General features: G+C 49.4%; 1 long non-coding RNA gene across 5 annotated transcripts in view; it reads left to right on the forward strand.

Annotated features, from left to right (window-relative positions):
* Positions 1-19,733, forward strand: part of LOC112313777 (uncharacterized) — a 52,706-nt gene that overhangs the window by 14,761 nt on the left and 18,212 nt on the right. For 4 of the 5 annotated variants that reach the window (XR_008425807.1, XR_008425809.1, XR_006656877.2 and 1 more), the window contains 3 exons: positions 2,018-2,137; positions 12,162-12,267; positions 12,376-16,179. This is a non-coding gene — a long non-coding RNA (uncharacterized lncRNA). Of the gene's footprint in view, positions 1-2,017; positions 2,138-12,161; positions 12,268-12,375; positions 16,180-19,733 lie in introns of those variants that run through there. The other variant, XR_008425806.1, reaches the window with a different exon arrangement.

Raw genomic sequence — 19,733 nt, forward strand, 5'->3', positions numbered from 1 at the left:
AAACAAACAAGAAAGAAAGAAAAGAAACAACAGGCCAAAATGGAGTCACCTTTGCTAACCACATCACCAAACAAAAACTTAATAACCAACATCGCTGCAGCTTCAGCCTCTCCCAGGAATGGAATTTTAAACCAATCTGTCTGAAATTTGCCGGTCAATGCTTAGGTGGAAGTTAGATCCACAGGAACAGATGAAATAGCCCAAGGAGTATAAAGCACGAGAGAAAACCTGAGGACTGGATTCTGGGAAAAACAACATTTATGAGTAATCCCTAATGGAGCTCAAGTCAAGGTTAATGACCACGGGCAGGGGCTGAGCTTCCTGTTCTCGTAATATCTGTACTCAAGCACACTCTGGTTTAACTGGACATCAAAGTCAGCCCTGGTCAGGGGCACCCACAACATCCAATGCCGCACTTAGATGGTAGAAGCAATGTAAGGAGACGTCACCACGGGCCCACAGGGAGCGTGCAGGGAGCTCGAAGGAAAGGCACAGGCTGATAATAACTAGGAGGTGGATGTGCTGGCTGCCACTGCCCCCGCCTCAGGATGCAGGTGCCACAGTCCCCCAAGAAGCGAGTCCAGGAGGAGCTGCCCGACTCTCGTTCTCCAGAGATGGGTCTCTTCTCCAGAATTTGTTGCATAACTGAGACCCCTGGATTTGCCAAAGCTGAGAAGTCATCTGCTTGGAGAAAGACATCGTGAAACATGAGTTGTCACAAAAATAAATACTGTTCCCTTTTCTCTTTCTTAAGACAAGCAGGACACCCACACGAATCCTATTTCATGCTGCCTAAGCTATCCCACTGGGCCGGGCCGAACCACCATAAATGAGCAGGATCCTGCAGCCGGGCCTGAGCTCGCCTTTCTGGCCACAGGTTTCAGAACTGTCCGACCCGCAGGAACACAAATGCCCTGCCCGCCCAGGTACGGGGAAGGTGGAAAACTAGCTCGGGGTCTGCGCTCTTCCTACCTGGGACCGAACAGTGGAGCAGAGACTGGAGAATCTCACAGGGAGGAGGGAACACCTGCCTTACATAGGAGGTCCCAGATTGGCCCTCGGTCCAGGGCATTCCTGGGTGACCCTGTCTCCGCTGGAGGAAATGCGGTGCTTACAAAAATACAAGCGGTCAGACACACGGGGGCATTTTCATATGTGTTGCCCCCCCCCTTAAAGAGTAAATTTAAGTAGAAGTTTATTCTCTCTAATTTTAGGAAACACATTATGCAAAAAATGAGGCACACCTGCATGGGGCCTAGACCTCCCCAAATAATTAACGAGCCTTTGTTATTTCCAAAGATGTCTTCTTAGAAGGAAACCTGTGGCCTAATTCTTGAAAAAATGCTCCCCCCCCCTCCCGCTGACCTGATTTCACAGAGATGGGGCCTGCGGTGTGGACGTTCCGGAAGGGGACTGAGCTTTGACAGGACTGTCACGGGCTAGGAAAGCACAGGAAATGTTTAGTCAGGAGGAACGAAAACACCGTGTACGGTGGATATCTGATCTCTGCCGACCTGTCTTTATTATAGCTGGAGGGGTGGGGGGGAAGCAATTCTAAAACCACCAGACCATGGAAACAGAACTCTAGGGGGGCTCGAGACCTTCCTCCCGGGGGGGCATGGCTTCTCCGGCACCCGGGAACACCTGTGCCCGGCCAGGAGCTGTGGCATCCAGACTGTTAAGTGCCTCGGCCTGGAACATACTATTCTCACAGGCTGCACCAGTGAACTTCCTGGAACCTGTGTTCCCGTTTGAGACGGCTCCCTGGAATGCAAAGACTTCAGCTGCGGGTCTACAGAGACCCTCTCCCAAGGTGGAGCCCCCTCACTCGAGAGAACGAAAGGAAAGTCCTAATGGTCCCCAAGAGGGTGGGAAGGGGCCAGTGGGAGCTTATGCAGCCCCGTGGGCATTCCTGAAGCTCCCCAGGTGGGCCTGACCCCCTGGCTGACAGCCCAAGGTGAACTTCAAGGCCCAAGCCAGACAGTAAGAAAGGTTTCTCCACCGTGTTCTTTTACAGGTAAATACATCTTTGAGAAGAGGAATTGCTTGTACAAGCCCCTTGACCACAAGCTGTGGAGGTAGAAAAGCTGTTCTCCTCAGGATTAGATGCCGATGCAATCCCTGCTGGTGGGATTAGGTAAGAACCCACTTCCGTGCTGTTGGAACAGTTCTATTTGTTTATTTGTTTGCTGTAGGGCATTTTCCCAAACAACCTACACAGGCACACTTGTAAAGACCCAGCTGCTCCAGTGGCATCAGGAGCAGGTCCTTGCTGGTTCCCTTCCCTCCTCGGCTCCCCCTGCCCCTCTGAGGCCCTCCTGGGACCCCCAGCCCCCCCCCCCTCAGCTGGGGAACACAGACTGAATACCACAAAGTGTCTGCCCCTGGGTTGGGTTCCTGTGCACCATTAGGCTGGAGAAGCAGAGTGCCCCCTTTTCAACAGAGCCCAGCACACTCCAGCTGGTTTGTCGTTGTGCCCACTGAGCCACAGGGCCCCCGGAGACCTCTGGTGTGAGGCCGTCATGGACCTGCGGCTCTGCTCCAGGACGGGGGCTGTGGGTGGGTCTCCTGGTGTTTCACTGTACAAGCCCCAGCCCAGGAAGGGCTGCCTCCTTTGGCCCCGTGTAGTACTTATTGTTGGCAAGTATGCCCACAATTCCAGAATTACACCATCTCAGAGCGAATGTGCCCTCACTGCCTACACCAGAAACTATTGAATGCATTCTGACTGGGCAGCAAGAGAGAAGCGTTACCTTATTTCCAAGCATCTTGTGTCAACAACCCACTTTAGGTTCTGTATTTGCTACTCCTGAATAATTAAAAGTCAAGGTCAACATGTCACTGAAGGAACCCATAATTAACATCTACGCACAAGCATTAGACTCACTGAATTGACTCAGATTGTTCTTAAAAGGGTGGCAGGAGAGATGGAGCTTGGTCTCGATTTTTATTTAGGGAAGCAGCCTTTTGTGTTTCCATAATGTTTGATTTTATAAGGAGATGAAAGCACATTTAAGGTAAAGGTCCTGCTTCAATGACACAGCCGTCTTCTAGATGGACATCATGGGGCTTTGAGAAATGGCAATGTCGTGATCCTCGTGGCAGCTAATGGGGGGAGTGCCGGAAATTATAAAATCCTGCACCACCTTCTTTCCGCAAGAAAGGAAAGTGAGGTCCAGGTGGGTGAAGGAACCTCCTGCAGATCACAGGGCTAGCAGGTAGGCAGACAGAAACAAGAACCCCCGTGTTTACGGCTCCAAATGCGATGCTTTCCCCACTCCCACCTGTCCTAACAGCAAGGCGCAGGGAATGCCTCCCGGAATCGCTGCTTGGCTCACGGTGCGATTCGCAGAGCGTTCGCCAGACACTCGGAGGTGCAGCTGATGAGGAGAGACCACATCAGTTATGCCCTGCGCACATTTGTTACCAAAGGAACGATTCTCAGGCTTTCGTATGCCACCTTCCTGGGTTGGGCCTCCGTGGACAAGCTGGTGGGCCAGGGGTATTTCTGGAAAGCTGAAGAAAGTGGGAGGAAGGCCAGGACACAGGGGAAGGAGGCGTCTGGGGTAGCCCAGTGGTTCTTATCCCTGGATACATTAGAATCAGAGAGATTCTCTTTTTTTTTTTTTTTTTAAGATTTTATTTATTTATTTTCAGAGAGAGAAGGGAAGGGGAAAGAGAGGGAGAGAAATATCAATTGGTTGCCTCTTGCATGCCCCCTACTGGGTACCTGGCCCACCACCCAGGCATGTACCCTGACTAGGAATCGAACCAGCGACTCTTTGGTTCGCAGGCGCACAATCCCCTGAGCCACACCAGCCAGGGCCAGAGAGGTTTTTTGAGAGTACCAGTGTTGGGCTACACCTCCAGAGATTCTGATTCAGTGGACTGGGGATGGGGCCCAGGCGCCGGCATTTTCCCAGCTCCCTTTGATAATGTGGGGTGCAGACAGGGTGGAGAACCGCAGGAGGCAAGGTCTGGGTGTCAGGGAGTGCTGGGCTGAATATCCCCAACTCTGTCACCCAGAACTCTTCCATCTGAGTTTCCCTTGTTACATTAAAGAAAAGAAAAGACAAAAGTCCTATCCTATTGGGTGGCTGTAAGCATTAGATTAGACCGGTATATAAAGAATACAGTTGTTTCTCAATGAATTCTCCTCGTCCTCCCTTTAAAGAAGTATCCTGGAGTCATCCAGCGAGAGAGCAACTGGGGACAATGAGAGGGGCCAGGCATTGTATCGGAATTCTTTGCTACCTCCTGCTCTCTCCCTTTTTTCTAGAACTATCCATGTCACTCAGTGGCTGGGCACACCTGATGGGCCAGGAGGAGGTTCTGCCTGCTCAGTGATTTGCATTACTCCGTTTGGGGGTGGGGGGCAGGGACTGGTGCCCCACTGCACAGGTTTCCTGCTGTGGGCGCTAGGCTATCAGGAGAATCCTTTCAGGGGAACAGGGGGAAGACAGGAGAAGACTGACCAGGGGCAGGGACGTAGTTCTTCTCTGTCAGACCTGCCCTGGTATCTTCTACCTGCACGTGGAGATTTTCTGCCAACCCAGCCCTCACAAGGTGCCTCAGTGAGTTCGCAAATAATTCAATGAGGCCCTTCCCAGGGACATCAGACACCATTTCCATTCTCGTCCCTGAATATACAGCCTACGGAAAATTCTGGAGGCAGGGCATGGAGCTAGAATGAATAAATAGCAACAGGCGATGCCTTTGGTTCTGGGAGCCACCCTGGGCTCAGAGACAAAAACTGTACCCCAGGCTTGATTTTCCTTCATTCCTCTTGCACTTCACACACTGGAGGGAGTGGGGGCAGGAATCAGAGTTCTCGCCTCCTGGACAACCCTGCTCCTAACCACTGCTTGGCACCAGCCTGCATCTAGCACTGGCACAGTGGGTCCCCCACCTGCAGCCAAAGGGGCCGTCTCTACTAGGCCGTGGGGTGGGTGTGGCCTTTTATTCTTGCTCTGGCCTTTGTGCAGAGCTCCAGCCCTGCCTGGGCTGGCTTCCTGGGTCCGGGTTCTTTCACCCACACCCAGGGGCTGGGTCTCCCTGGGTTCCAGCTGCAGAATCACCCACAGGACGGAAGCTCTTCCCTAGACTGTGGTCTGGCCCAGGTGGGAGAGGCAGGCAGCAGCGTGTGCATGGAGGTGATGGTGGTCTTTGCTGCGGCACCTTGTTCACCACGGTGGGTGCAGCTCTCTGCCACTGATGTCTAGAATATTCAAATGGCAGGGAGGCCCCAGACTCCCCATCCCAGGGACTCAGGTCCTGCTCCCTTCCCTCGCCCAGGGTTCCCAGCCCCATTCCCTGCAGTCATCAGGCACATGCGCCATTCAAGGGTGCAGCTATTTTTACTGGAGTGTGAAGGATTCTCGGGGCACAAACTATATTTAGAAAAGGTTAAAGTTCACGTGACAAATCAGTGAGGCACAGGAGGAAATCATTAAACAGCCTGTGGACTTTTGTAGTCCTACTCTGTCTCTTAATTCCTCCTACAGATACATTAAGCCAGGGGTCCCCAACCCCCAGGCCATGGACTAGTACTGGCCCATGGCCTGTTAGGAACCGGGCCGCACAGCCGAATGGAAGCAGCAGGCGAGGGATCGAGGGAGCTAGGCTTCGCTTGCACCTGTCTCCGTACCCCAACACTCTGTTTGTGGAAAAATTGTCTTTCACAAAACTAGTCCCAGGTGCCAAAAGGGCTGGGGACCGCTGCCTTAAGCCCTTCATTTTCCAAAGGAAAGGAAGTCCGTTCATTTTCAGGCCTCATATCCCTCCCTTCGCCTCAGGTGGAGATTTTCTTATAACTATCAGAGCCCTTGATTTAGCAGGGATCTCCAAGAAAATGTTAAATGGGACCCTTTCCAATGCTGGAAAATATAGCCTAGGAATTCTTAGAATGGCAAGCTCCCCACCCAGAGGCTTGACTTGTCAACGGTAGGTGGCTTTCCGGGCCGAGGTACTGAGAAAGGGTTGTGTTTGAGGTGTGTGAATCCACATTAAAGTGGAGAGGAGGGCTCGAACCTAGCCCATCAGTGAGAGAGGACCTGGAGACCAGGGTGCGGGCCTGGATGTGCAACCTGGCGCTCGCCCAGGTGGCCCTTCAGCTGCCGGAAGTGCTGCCTGCAACAGCCTCAGCTGTCCGCCCGTGCTTGGGATATCTGCCCAAAGAGAGTCCCCTCATGCCAGGTGACCCCCCTTCCTGGGGCAGCCTGCATCCAGGGCCTGGCCCCTTCACCTCAACTCAGGCCAACTTAAAGCAGCAGCCCTGCTGCAGAGCCTCCGGGGCCTGGGGAGCCCTTGCTGGGCTGCCTCCGCTCTTGCCCAGATGGAAATCTCAGCAGCACTTCTCAATACGCTAAGTCCTCACTTAACACCACTGACAGGTTCTTGGAACTACAGCAAAACTTCATGCAGTGAAACCTATTTCACCCAAGGTTAATTGATCTAAATGAGAGTTAAGTTTCTATGGCATCTCATCAATGTAATAATGAACTGACATTATTCAAGGGCCTGCTATATACACCTGCATTCAGTCTCCATCTCAGAGTCTGCTCGCCAGGGAGCCCAACCCGAGACAATGGCCAGAACACCTCGGCCACAGCTTTTAAACTATGTGACATTCTCATGTCTGTTTTGGGGGTGCTGCTGCCATTGTCAGTGAAGCTCTTCCAACACAAATGACAGATGCTCTCCGTTGCCTCCACTTTGCTGTGAAAGTGCTGTCGGCGGACCCAGCAGCATCGCTGTCTCGGGCGAGGGGACAAGAAGTGCAGAATCGCAGCCCCCATCCCAGACTGACCAAGTCAGAACCCGTGTTTTAACAAGACCCTCCGGTGATTCAGATGGGTCTTCGTGCTTGGGAAGCGCTGGCCTCCGTGAACATCGGACGAGAGCTTGAGCAGCACCGACTACGGGGAGCACAGAAAAAGCATCCTGACCTGGGGGGGGCGTCTGCTTTTAGCCTACAAGTTATTTTTCCTGGTAAAAGGAGTTTTAAACCCCTCTATTTTGCCAGAACCCAGTAACAAGCAAAAGGACGAAGAGCAGGCAGATGGCCAGACAGCCAATTGCTCAGGTTGGGGAACAGAGCTGCAGTGTTTTGTCTTCCTGGCGTTGTCACTATTATTTGTTGATTTTTGAACACTCAGTGTTATTTTGCTTTGGTTTCAGGTGTGCAGCATGGTGGTTAGACAATCACATACTTTACAAAGGGTCCCTTTCCCCCGGCATTTCCAGTGCCCGCCTGGTACCACATGTAGTTATCATGATGCTATTGACTCGGCTTTGTTTGCTACGCCGTCTTTGATCCCCCCGTGACAGCTTTGAAACTACCAGTTCGTACTTCTTCATCCTTCATCCCTTTCACCCAGTCCCTCAACCCAGAGCTGCAATATCAAGCAAAACAAGGAAAAGCATGTCAGCATCTCCCAGAATATGGAGAAAAGATGGGACACTTCCCTTCCAATACTCAGCCGTGACTTAGAATTTTCCCATAAGACCCTAAGGAGGCCCGCATAAGGAAAAGTCCCCAAGGGAAGGCGCACACACACAGGCGGGCAAGAGGGCAGATTTACACTGCCCCGTCTGCGTGTTCTCCTCGGTTCTTCAGTGCGCACAACCAGGTCCTACTAGAGTGGCAATAGTGCGTGTGGGTAACGCAGTAGCACGTTCTTGGGTGATGAAGTGCTTCCACGGCCTCACTTCATAGGGAGGTCCACTCATTCTCAGCAGATGCTCCTGTGGCTTATGGTGTTCTATAACACTATATTGAACTTTCCGTCTAGATTTCTAGACTGGCTTTGACCTCTGGGTGCTCTTTTAGTGGAAGTCCTAGAACACAGAGTGGGGAGGACGGGTGAGCGGTGCGCGGCAGGAATGCCGCTTCCTGGGATGGGTTTTTGTCTGTGGGCCCGTTCTCACTGAAGGGCAGCAAGACGAAGGCAGCTGGGACCCCAGCACAGCAGGCCCCCAAGGGAGAGCGGAAGTGTTCACCGGTGTCAAGGGGAGAGGCGGGGTGCAGTTCTGGACGAAACGGAGTAAACATGTTCCACCCTGTCCCTCCCACTGAATGCCACTGTCAAACCTGACCATGGGACAGCAGAGGGCTCGCAAAAGTAAAGGTAGCAGGTGGTTTGGGGAGGAAACCAGAAACCAAAGTGCTGCCGACCAGCAATGAGTTTCCTACTTGGCCTCTGCATCCCCCCGTCGAGGTTTGGGGCAGCCCCCAAATTTGAAAACGAGCACCAGGTGTGGATGAAAAGAGCTCCCTCTCGCTCTGGTCAATGTGCAGTTAACACTCAGAAAGTGGAAGAAATCCCAGCGGTTGTGAAAGGCAATCAGGTAGCATCTGTCAAGAAGCTAAATCCGCCTGGCTCTTAACCCTCCATCCCACCTCTGCAAACCTTTCCTACTGAAGCGTTTGTACGTGTGCCAAGGGTGCTTCCTGTGGTCTTCGTGTAATGGCAAATGAATACATAATTAATAAAGCATTATTAAATTACTACAGATGAAATCACACTTAAAGTATAGAACATCACACTGGGGCGGTAATGAGCCCTTCAGGGGAGTGAGGTGGGAGCCCCGTGCACTGGCCTGGGAGGGAGCTGTGATACATTGCTAACCAAGAAAGACATTTGTTAAATAGCGCACAACCAAGTGAGTGTGTGAGTGTGAGTGTGTGTGTGTCTGTCTGTATGTGATTATAATCGACTGAAAAGGGAGCCAGAAGGATAAAAACCAAACTAGTATCAGCAGTTGCTTCTGAGGAAGAAGATGGGAAAGACAGAAAAGATACTTACTCTTTTACTTTATCTGTGTGTGTGTGTGTGTGTGTGTTTTAACAAAGAACAAGTACTATTTTTGACATTTTTTTTAAAAAATGGTAAAAGGCCTGTCTATGCAAGATTGATAACAATATCCTCCAGTGTTCTCATCTTGGAAACTCACTAACTAGTTTTTCATTCTCTTCTGAGAATTTAGCATTCTGTTCACTTTCCTTAAGAAAGGCCTATTATCTCATTCAGCATCTCCTAGTGTGTAAGTTCTCTGTTGCTGCATAACAAATTACCTTGAAGCAAATGAGTTTAGAGATTATTATCTCTATAGTCTCTGAGAATCAGGAAGCTGGCAGTGTCTTGGCCGGAGGCTTCCGGTCAGGGTCTCTCATGAGGTTGCCATCAAAATGTTGGTCGGGGCTGCAGTCACCTGAAGGCTTGACCAGGACTACAGGGTCCCCTTACAAGTCCCTTGTATAGCCAGCTGTTGGTCAGAGGCCTCGGTTCCTCCTCACACAGGCCTCTTTGAAGGCTGCTCACAGCACAGTGCTGGCTTCCGCTCGAGTGATGAGTCAGAGAGACAGAGCAACGGAGATGGAAGCTGCGGGACTATTACAACGTCATCTTAGAAGTGCCACACTGTCCCTAGAGTGTATGGTCACACAGACCGGCCTTCGTACAGCACGGGGGGGGGTGCTCTGGAACACGAGGACCAGGAGGCAGAGACCACTGAAGGCTGTCTTGAAGACTGGCTACCACAGCTAATTTCCCGGCTCCCTCTCTCTTCTCCCTACGTTCACAGGCCTTCTAGGAGCTTGTAAAGTGCAGCTCTCCCCCTACAGCATCACTGGTCCATTTACAGGGGCCAGAACGTCCACGCAACCCTGCATCAAAGAAAACGCTATGGACCAGTAGGAAAATCTCACTCAAGGAACCCGGCCTTTTCCTGTGAACAGAGGAGTTTGACTTCCCTAAAGTATGACGATTAAGGAGACTTGGACGACACTGCAAAGGGAGATAACCGATCAACTGGAAAAGCATGGGGAGTGACCAGGCACCTCACCGAGGATCCCGTCAGCAGGGGTCATGTCATTTACTCCTGCCCTGCAGCCCCACCCTCAGTCCTCACAAGTCAGGGCAGCTGCCTCTGCTCCCCAGTGGAAATTCCCATCGGCCACGGACACAAGGGGGTGGGGATGCTTGCCAGCTTGCAGATCGACAGTGAAGGCTGCTAGAATCATCAGTTACTGAGAAAATACTAGATGGCAGTCCGTCAGAGCTGTGGGTTACGTGACTGCACAAGAACAGCACGGGGCACTCCTAGGCATGGGGTATCTGAGAGTTTAGAAGAGAATTTCCTGGCATGTGTACCTGATTGCAAAAGATGGTTATTTATTCCTAGGAGTATAATTGAATGGTATTATTCTGTGTAGCGTAGGTTCCGCCAAACACTTAAGTCTTTCATAAGATGCTCATAGATACGATGGAGAAAGAAAAGCAAGAGTTGATTCATCAGAAGTTGAGCAATCTTAATGCAAAGAGTGTTGATCAAATCATTGCTGTCAACTTGAAAGAGGGAACGTGCCTCGGGGCTTTGAAAACTTGGCCTTGCCTCATTGAACATTACTGTAAACTATTTGGACAAAGAAAATGTGCTTATTGTATTTTCAGGTATTGTAGAGTTAGACAGGAGAGCCAAGCGGTTGGTTAATAAGATCAGAATTTCCCACTGTCTCCTACGGGCTGAAATGATAAGACAGAAGCCATGTCATGAAAATGGGTAAGAAGCAAGCAGCATAAAACCCTGCCCAGGTACAAAGTGGGAGAGACCTGGCACAGTACCAGCGGCTGCAGGGAAGCTTGAAGTGAACTACAGATTTTACAGGAGTCAGCAGCTTGCCAGCTCTGCCAAAAAGGCAATGCGAAAAATCAGTCCACATCGTCAAGACTACACTGCTTAGAGCCAGGGAGATGTTGATCTGAGGAAATGTGGGTTTCATCTCTGACAATGTGGATTCCTGGAATAATGAACAGATTCCTCTTTGACTACAGGTGCCTTCTAACACCAAGGTTATACAGGTCTCTGCTTATAACAGTCCCAAGTGACCCGTCCGGTAATTCTGTCAAAAAAGGAAATAAATGGATTTAACTCTTTTTCATTTGTTCAAATGGCAGTTGTTGAGTAAACATATTTTCCAGGTACTCTGCTGAAAGCCGGGAACACAGAGGGGCATCTTCTCCCAGTAATTCATTCAAACACCAGTGTAGGGACTGTTGTGCAGTGGTTTGGTCAGTGTAATTAAGGGCCCGGATTAGTTAACCTTACGATGCAGAGATATCTAGGTGGGCCTGCCGCAATCACATGGGCACTTTAAAAGTAGAGTTCAAAGCATGCGAAGGACTCCGTGCACCATTGCTGGCTGGGAAGTAGAGGGGGCCACATGGTAAGAAGTCCTGGGTCCTCTAGGAGCTGAGAGCTGCTCCCAACTGACAAGCCAGCAGGGAAACGGAGACCTCAGTCCTACAACCACAAGGAGCTGAGTTCAGCCACAAGAATGAGCTTGGGAGAGGACCTGGAGCCCCAGAGGAGAAGGGCAGCCCTGCTGGGGGCCCCAAGCCCAGCATTCAGCCACATCGTGCCCAGACCTCTGACCCACAGGAACTGGGGGCTCACAAATTGGTATTGTTTTCTAATACTAAGTTTGTGACAGTTTGTTATACAGCAACAGAGACGAATGCAGGAAGAATAAACAGCAGCCACACACTGAGGTAGCTGCTCTGATTGAGCAAACCCGCAGTGCACATGGTTGGTTGATCCATCAAAATCCATTTCCCCCCCTCTTTCCTAAATGAATCTCGGTTTTGTTTGGGTAGCCACTCCTCATCCGTACCTGCATCCGTGAGCTGATGGACGGCGCTCCAAGCTCCAAGTGCGGGGCTGATCTGTCTAAAACAGGGCTTCTCAACTATGGCACTGTTGACATTTTGGCCTGAATCATTTGGGGGGATGGTAGGGGGTGGGGTGGGGAGGTGTCCTATCCATTGTAGGATGCTTAGAAGCATCCCTGGCCTCTACCAAATGTATGCTAGTGCCATATGCTCTCCCTGTCCCCCACCCGTGATGATCAACTATGTCTAGATATTGCCAAATGTCTTTGATGGGGGGAGAGGGATGGGGAGCAAAATCACCCCACTTGAGGACCATTGATCTGAAGGTAAGTTCAACCCCCGCCCCCCCGCCGCTAATGATTGGTTTGAGAATAGGTACGTGGCCACTTTGGAAAAAGGAGCTATAAAGAGTGTTTGAGGGAGGTTCTGAGTATCTTCCTCCCTTTTCCAGGAACATTGCTGGAAGTAGCCCCGTTTCTCTTCCTCTAGGTTCTCATGCAGAGATGTGGTTCCGTGGGCTGCTGCAGCCACCTGAAACCAGCGTGGTGACAAAGCCAGTGCTGAACTCTACCCTGCCTCTAGACTCCTGGTTATGGTGAGCCAATTAATTTCCTTATTGTTCGAGGTAGTTAAAGATTATTCAAGAGAGCTCGAGAGCTGGTGTTTGCAGCTAACAGTTGCCTGACTTGTGCCAATGTCCAAGGTGACAGCGAAGCCCAGAGAACAATGCACCTCAGAACGCTGAGCCAAGATGTGGGAAGGAAAGAGGGCAGGCCCAGAAGACTCCAGTTTATAGAGTGCATCACACCACACGTCTCTTTGAAAAGATCTGCTCTCAGCAGCTTTCAAATGTGCAGCCTGGATTTATTAGTATAGTCACCAGGCCGTACGTTACATCCCCGTAAATGTTGTGACTTCGTACCTTTTGAACCCTTTGTGTCACCTACCCTCCACTCCTGCCTCCGGCAACCACCAGTCTGTTCTCTGTATCTGCGAGCTTGTCTGGGGTTGGTTGGTTTCTCTTTTTAGATTCCACGTATGAGTGAGATCGTACACTATTTGTCTTTATCTGACTTATTTCACTTAGCATATTGCCCTCCACATCCATCTGTCTTGTTGCAAATGGCAAGATTTCATTCCATTTATGGCTGAATTATTATTCCAGTGTGTGTGTATCACATTTCCTTTATCCGTTCATCTACTGACACTTAGGTTGCTTCTGTATCTGGGCTGTTGTAAATAATGCTGCAACGAACATAGGGGCGCAGAGATCTTTTCAAATTAGTGTTTTGTTCTTCTGTGGACACGTGCCCAGAAGTGGGATTGCTGAATCACATGGTAGATCTGTTTTTCAGTTTTTGAGGAACCGCGCCCCGCCCCGCCCGCAGCTCCCGCAGTGGCCGCACCAGGGTGTGATCCCACTAACAGTGCACAAGGGTTTCCTTGTCTCCACGTCCTCGCCGACACTTGCTATTTCTTGTCTTTTTGATAAGTCATTCTGACAGGTGTGGGGTGACATCTTATGTGGTTTCGATTTGCATTTCCCTGATGATTCGTGATGCTGAGCACCTTTTCATGTGTCTTGTCGGCCTTCCCTATGTCTTCCTTGGAGAAGTGTCGATTCAGGTCTTCTGCCCATTTTTTAATCAAATTGTTTGTCTGCTTGATTTTGCTATAAAGTTGTGTGAGTTCTTTATAGATTTTCTATAGTAGCCCCTTATCAGTTGTAGGGTTAGCAAATACTTTCTCCCACTCAGTAGACTGCCTTTTCATTTGTTGGTGGTTCCCACGCTGTGCAGAAGCTTTGAGCTTGTTGTAGTCCCACTTGTTTATTTTTGCTTTTGTTGCCTGGGCCTTTGGTGTCACGTGACATCACTCCTCTGTCCCTAACACCGCCTGGAAGAATATACTGTTGTCCTCATCTTATGTCGCAGGACAGTTAATGGCTTGCTCGTACTTACAGGGCAACAATGGGTCCAGATTCAAACCCGTGCCAGATACGCTTTCCCCCCATGACTTCTTTCCTGTCATTCTCCTGCTCAAAATGATTCGACACATTCCACTGCTTCCAGAAAAAAGTTTGAACTTTTGAGCTAAGGATTCAAAATGTTCCACAAACTTACCTCCTCCGATCACTCCAAAATATGTAGATTCGCTCCAGTTGGGCCTTTTCTTGGGCTTTCCTCCCAAATAAACACAGATGATTGCTGTTTCTTCTCCTCCTATTTTAGCCCACTATTTCATAAAGTCCACGGTTATTCCTGAAATTATGCAGAATAGCCCTGGTTTTCAGTGAGGTTTCTTCCTCTTAACTCCTGGAGCACTTACTAAGTTCACATCACCCAGATGTTCTCCAGCTTTACCCTATGGGGTCCCGATAGCAGCCATCACGGAAACATCCACCGGTCCAGTGCCCACCTGCTTCTCTAGACCCTGTCTCCATGCACCTTCTCCTTCTCGTTCACCCTCCCTGAGGTCTTCCTCTTGGGGAGCTTCACCCCTCTCACTGTGAGAATGCCAGCATCTATACCAGAAATGCTGCCCACTAATGCCCTGACCCTCAGCCCACACAGTCCAAGGTGGCTGGGTGTGGTGAACCACACCAAAGAAGGAAGGTCACTCTTGGTCACACAAAGGCCAGAGCAGCTTTGCTGGTGACTTTGCTCATCCACCTCACCCCCAAAGACAGAGTCCTATTTTTAAAAAAAAAAAAACAAAAAACTTTCTTCAGCTTTCATCTGCAGCCCTTTTCCTAATGTGCCTCAGTTGGAATAACACAGACCCCACACTGCCCCCTCTCATCTTTGTCTCTGCTTCTAGAAACACTAGCCACTGGGTTTTGACTGCTTTCTCTGGACCATGCATTAAGCTAAGCACCTGACAACCCACCTCATTTAATCCTCACCCACCATAGGGTAGGTATCCTTATTTTATTCACTTTACAAAATGGTCTGTCCTAGCTACAAAAGCTTAAGTAACTTGCCCAAGGTCACACAGGTCATCAGAGTTGGACTTTTCCACAGTACACTGTTCAAGGTACCAAAGGAACAACCTCCCCTCTGTCTTCACCAGTCCAAATCAAAAGCCCTTTAAGAACGAGCTCACGCAGAGCTGCTCCTGCAGCGCCTGCTCTGCAGATGCGCTCAGACGGGCTGCAGCCGGCCTTCTAAATCATCGTTGATGTGTACTGAGTGCTTACTGTGGGCTGGGCCCGATTCTACCACTTTGCATTATTAATGCATTTCATCCTCACAACAACCCTGTTAGGTTTTATCATCATCCCCTGTTTCACAGAGGAGAACAAGACAAAAGCGCTGAAAGGTTAGGAAGCAGGCCTGAGGCCACGCAGCTCAGCCGAGGTGGTGCTGGGATGAGGACTCAGGCTGTCTAGAGCCTGAGCCCTGCTCTCGCGTTCTGCTGCTGCTGCTGCTGATCGGGGAGTCTCTACTATGCTCCCGTCCTCCCATACACTTGCTCTAGTCTTCCCAGCATTCCAGCGAGAGTTCTATGTCCTGAGTCTTACAGCGAAGGAACTGAAAATCACAGAGATTAAATAACCTTGCCTGAGATCTTGGTTAGTAAGGATACATGTCCAGATTTCATCGGCTCTAGGCTGTCCTGTCAAATCACTTGCCTTTTCAGGCACATGTGTTTTCTAGAGCCCCAACCAGCCTCCCTGGTCCATCTATCCTCCCAGGACCTGAGAGCTATAGCTAGGCCTGTGTTCTTGGCACAGATAGGAGGAGAAGATAAAAGAAGGTGGGGGCTGCCAGCTGCTGCTTCAAACAAAACAGATCCACATTTACAAAGGCACCAGGACTGGTTGCCTAGCAACAACTTTCTGCCTCCCCAACCTGTTCCACCCCATCCTTACCCATCACACATCATCACACACCCCTTGGCCTGCAGTGCCCTGTGAGACATCCATCCCCCTTCGAGGCTGCCTTTGTTCATTTTAACCTGATTTGCTGGGCAAATGCTTGCAGCTGGCGAGTTGCAGGGAGTCCAGGAAACAAATTTGTATCGCAGATGGCCTCAGGGCAGGCGAACAGATCCGTGCTCCCAGCTCAGCCCGCACCTCGGCCCTCACGGGACATCCAATGCTGTGGGAAGGAGAAGGTCTCATTTCAGGCTCTTTGTCACATCCCTGAAGGTTTTTTTTTAAAGAGTTTTGTGTTTCACATATGTCAGGTCCTTTAAATAGTTCTTTGAAATAAAAGTTTAACTGGAATAGAACTAAAGTAGACTGTCTGGATTTCTTTTTTCATCTTATCGCCATGTTTGGAGTTAAGAGCCTCTTAAATTTAAACTTATCTTCAGTTCAACCAGCTCAACAGTCCTTGGGGCTATTTTTGTCTGGAGTCTTCAAGGGAGGTCGGACAAGGCGGAATACACAGTTCTCTGAGCTCTTCTGTCAAGCAGAAACGGAAAGGGACAGCGGTCACGCAGCCCCTGACAAGTCCCGAAGTGTCTGACTTCATAGCGAGCAGGTGGCTGCAGACCCGAGAGCCAGGGCAGCACGGTCACTCCCGTGGGCCCCTGCGTCCACAACAAGAAAGAGAAAATAATAACAGTTGTACTTGACAACTGTGCTGGTATAAAGACAAACAAAATCCAGGCTGGATTCATTAATATGTGCATTTATTATTTTTATTATGCCATGTTTATTTTTTCTGAGATTAAAAGAAATTAAAACATTTCATGGGCCCCTGAAGGGATTGTGGGCCGAGGCCACTGTGCCCGCTGTGCCCCATGGACAAGGTGGCCCTGCTGGGGGCAGCCCCGCATTACCGAGACGTGGGTGCCAGCCCGGAGCTCAGAGCCATGCGGCAGGGGAAAGGGGAGGTGTGGTGCCTGTACCCAAGAGGCTCCCGGCCTGGCTGGGGAGAAAAAAAGAGGTGATGACTGCAGTCACTGAGCCACAGACACAGCTTGGCTGCCACCAAGAAGATCATCTAAGGCCCCTTTCTTGAGTAGATGCGTTCCCATTTAAATACATAATGCATTTGGAAAACACAGCAGACTGGGAAAAGTCCGGAGAGGTGAGAAGTAGCTCTGACAAGGGTGGGGATGGACCGGATGCTGGTTGGGGTTAAAGAAACTCAAGGAAGATTTCTGGGTTTGGGGCTTAAGTGACCCCCTACACACACAGCAAATGCAGAAAAGAGGAGGCTTGGAGGAGGAGGCAGTGAGGCCAGTGATGGACAGGTTGCGTTTGAGATGCCTTCGGAGGGTAAAAGGCAGAGACCAGGGTTGTTTCAGTCCCCACTAGAGTCCCATCTCCCTGCAAGTGGATACACATGGAGAAATCCAGTGACTAGTTGCCTTTATGGTCTGATGCCCAAATTAGACACCTGGACTAAGCTAGAGACTGGGACACTGTAGAGTCCCTGGCTCCTGACATTCACTCTCCACCTGAAGGCAGCTTACGTGAACAGCTGCCACTTCCTGCTTTGTTCTGGCCTCAGGAATAGGCTTGGCCCCTACAAAGGACAAGTTGGAATCGCCAGAGAGTTAATGCCCTGGAATCTAAGGCGTAGAAGCAGTTCTCAACCAGGGCTGGACAGGAAGTTGGTTCTCTTTTTTTTTTTTTTTTAAAGATTTTGTGCATTTACTTTGAGAGAGAAGGGAAGGGAAAGAGAAAGAAAAGAAGGGAAACATCAGTGTTTGAGAGATAATAATTGACTATCTCTCTCACACCCCGAGGTGGGGACCTGGTCCACATCCCAGGCATGTGCCCTGACTGGGAATCAAACTGATGACCTTTCGATTCACAGGCTGGCACTCAGTCCACTGAGCCACACCAGCCAGGGCTAACCCAGCTTCTTCATCCTTCAGTTGGGATAACTCTCAGACATAGGCTATATGGTCTCCCAGAATCCCCAGTGAGACTGTTTCTAGAGCCCTGGGGGACACTGGAAACATCCTGGCCACACCTTCATCGGAGTAGAAGGCTTCTCTGGGCAAAGGGCTCTGGAGGCAGCTGTAGGACCGTGTGCGTCTGGAAGGAAAGGGCTGACATTCTTAACGGATGTCATCGACTTCCGCTTGACTACTTCCTACGTGCATGCAGAGAGCCTGCCAACTCCAAGGCAGCCCATTCCATTTTCAGGTAGATCTAGTTACTGGAAAGTTCTTTCTTAAAGTGAAATAATGTTTATGATTTCAACCCCTTGGTTCTACTTTGACTTTTAACTAAAAGCTTTATTTTAAAATGTACAGTTAAGTGGTTTTCACCCTATTAATAGAGGCGTGCAACCATCACCAGCACAATTGTAGAACATCTTTGTCATCCCAAGGGGACACCACATTCTCTAACGGTCACTTACAGTCCCCCCAACCCTCACAGCCCACGCCTAGTCCTAGACAACCACTAGCCTATTTTCAGTTCCCACGCAGTTGCCTATTCTGGACTTTTCCCGTAAATGAACTTGTGTGTGCGCTTCTTTGAGTGACTCCTTTCACTCAGCATCACGCTTTCAAGGTTTACCCGTGTCGTGGCATGTGTCACTCCTTCATTCCTTTTCAGAGTCAAACAATATTCCATGAGGGATGGGTCATTTTCATTCATTCACATATCAGTTGATGAATATCTGGGTGTTTCTACGGTTGGCTATTATCAGTAGTAAGGTTGCTGCGGACACTGTGTATGAGTTTTTGTGTGGCTATGTTTCATTTGGGGGATACATATCTAGGAGTGAAGTTGCCAGGTCATGTGGTAACTCTACGTTTGTGTTTCTGAGGAACTGACGGACCATTTTCCAGGGCGGCTGCACCGCTTCACCGTCCAGGCAGCAGTGTGTGGGGGACCTGCTTTCTCCTCGTCCTCACCAAAAATTATTCCACATCCTTTTTAAGACAGCAGCCACAGTAGACGTACAGTGGTGTCTTGTGGTTTTAATTTGCACTTCCCTAATGACTAAGGACGGTAAGAACCTTTCATGTACTCTTTGGCCGTTTGTATATCTTTCTTTGAAGAATTGTCTATTCCAATCCTTTGCCCATGTTTAATTGGGATATTTGCCTTCATATTACTGAATTATAACACTTATTTATGTGTTCTAGATACAGATCTCTTATCAGATAAATGATTTGCAAGTATTTTCTCCCATTCTGTGGGCTGTCTTTTTCACTTTCTTTTCCCTTTGAAGCACCAAAGTTTTCATTGTGATGAAATCCAGTTTACCCATTTTCTTGTTTGTGGTTTATTCTTTTGGAGTCATATCCAAGAAATCTTTGGCCAATTTAAGGCTATGAACATTTCTATCAATGTTTTTTTCTAAGAGTTTTATAACTTCATTTCTCACCTTTAGGTCTGCAACCCACTTGGAGTTAATTTTTGTGTATGGTGTAAGGTAAGGGTCCACCTTAGGTAAGGCAAAAGGTTCTTTTGCCTGTGGCTATTCAGTTGCCCCGGCACTGTTTCTTGGAAAGACTATCGTTTTTTTGAAAACAGTTTTTGAAAAGACTATTGAATTATCTTGGCACCCATGATGCAAATCAGCTGACCATAAACGTGAAGGTTGAGTTTGGGACTTTCAGTTCGACTCCGTCGACCTATGTGGACGCGCTGGCGTGCAGGACCACACACACCGGGTTGGTCATTGCGGCCTTGCGGGAAGTGTCGAAGTGAAGAAGTGTGAGTGTACAACCTCGTTCCCTTTTTCAAGTTCGCGTTGGCTCTTCTCAGTCCCTTGCCCTAGCATTTCCATACGAAGTTTGTCATCAGTTTGTCCATTTCTGCAAAACGAAACAACAGCAGCAGCAGCGACAAAAAACACAAAGGCATCTGGGATCTTGAATGGGGTTGTACTGAACCCGTGACCAAGTTTGGGAGTGTCGTCATCTTAACTATGTTGTCTTGTAATCCATCAACTTGGGGTGCCTTTCCATGCGTTTGTATCTTAGATTCTTTGTGTTAATTTTATTCCTATTTTCTTCTTCTGATATTGTTGTAAATGGAATTTTTTTTACTTTCATTTTTAGAATTGTTCATTGTTGCTGTATAGAAATACAATTCACACCCTGACCGGTGTGGCTTGGTTGGTTGGGCATCATTCC

Source organism: Desmodus rotundus, chromosome 12, assembly GCF_022682495.2.
Source record: "Desmodus rotundus isolate HL8 chromosome 12, HLdesRot8A.1, whole genome shotgun sequence".
In the NCBI taxonomy this organism is placed as follows: Eukaryota; Metazoa; Chordata; class Mammalia; order Chiroptera; family Phyllostomidae; genus Desmodus; species Desmodus rotundus.